This window comes from Arachis hypogaea, chromosome 2 (assembly GCF_003086295.3).
Source record: "Arachis hypogaea cultivar Tifrunner chromosome 2, arahy.Tifrunner.gnm2.J5K5, whole genome shotgun sequence".
In the NCBI taxonomy this organism is placed as follows: Eukaryota; Viridiplantae; Streptophyta; class Magnoliopsida; order Fabales; family Fabaceae; genus Arachis; species Arachis hypogaea.
Window position 1 is genome coordinate 9,174,314 of NC_092037.1, and position 1,156 is coordinate 9,175,469.

A 1,156-nucleotide genomic window follows, 5' to 3' on the forward strand; every position below is an offset into this window, starting at 1 on the left:
GGTGCATTTTGCATTCCAGACAGACTTTGAGAAATCATATTGACTTGTTGAGTCAATATTTTGTTCTGAGCCAATATGGCATTCAGAGTGTCAATATCAAGAACTCCTCTCTTCTGACTAGTCCCATTGTTCACAGGATTTCTTTCAGAAGTATACATGAATTGGTTATTTGCAACCATTTCAATCAGCTCTTGAGCTTCAGTAGGCGTCTTCTTCAAGTGAAGAGATCCTCCAGCAGAGCTATCCAAAGACATCTTGGACAGTTCAGAGAGACCATCATAGAAAATACCTATGATGCTCCATTCAGAAAGCATATCAGAAGGACACTTTCTGATTAATTGTTTGTATCTTTCCCAAGCTTCATAGAGGGATTCTCCTTCCTTCTGTCTGAAGGTTTGGACTTCCACTCTAAGCTTACTCAATTTTTGAGGTGGAAAGAACTTTGCCAAGAAGGCATTGACTAGCTTTTCCCAAGAGTCCAGGCTTTCTTTAGGTTGAGAGTCCAACCATGTTCTAGCTCTGTCTCTTACAGCAAAAGGGAATAGCATAAGTCTGTAGACCTCAGGTTCAACCCCATTAGTCTTGACAGTGTCACAGATTTGCAAGAATTCAGCTAAAAACTGATGAGGATCTTCCAATGGAAGTCCATGGAACTTGCAATTCTGTTGCATTAGAGAAACTAATTGAGGCTTAAGCTCAAAGTTGTTTGCTCCAGTGGCAGGGATAGAGATGCTTCTCCCATAGAAATCGGGAGTAGGTGCAGTGAAGTCACCCAGCACCTTCCTTGCATTGTTGGCATTGTTGTTGTTTTCGGCTGCCATAGGTTCTTCTTCTTTGAAGAATTCGGTCAGGTCCTCTAAAGAGAGTTGTGCTTTGGCTTCTCTTAGCTTTCTCTTCAAGGTCCTTTCAGGTTCAGGATCAGCCTCAACAAGAATGTTTTTGTCTTTGCTCCTGCTCATAAGAAAGAGAAGAGAACAAGAAATGTGGAATCCTCTATGTCACAGTATAGAGATTCCTTGAAGTGTCAGAGGAAAAGAAGAGTAGAAGACAGAAGTAGAAAATTCGAACTTATCAAAGAAGATGGAGTTCGAATTTTGCATTAAGGGATAGTGTTAGTCCATAAATAGAAGGATGTGAGAAGGAGGGAAGTGATTTT

The 1,156-nt window shown here is 40.8% G+C and overlaps 1 non-coding gene across 1 annotated transcript; it reads left to right on the forward strand.

The window, feature by feature from the left end:
- Positions 1-308: 308 nt before the first annotated feature.
- On the forward strand, positions 309-416 carry LOC112766493 (small nucleolar RNA R71). The gene has a single exon (XR_003184399.1). It is a non-coding gene; the product is annotated as a small nucleolar RNA R71 (small nucleolar RNA).
- The last annotated feature ends 740 nt before the right edge of the window (positions 417-1,156 follow it).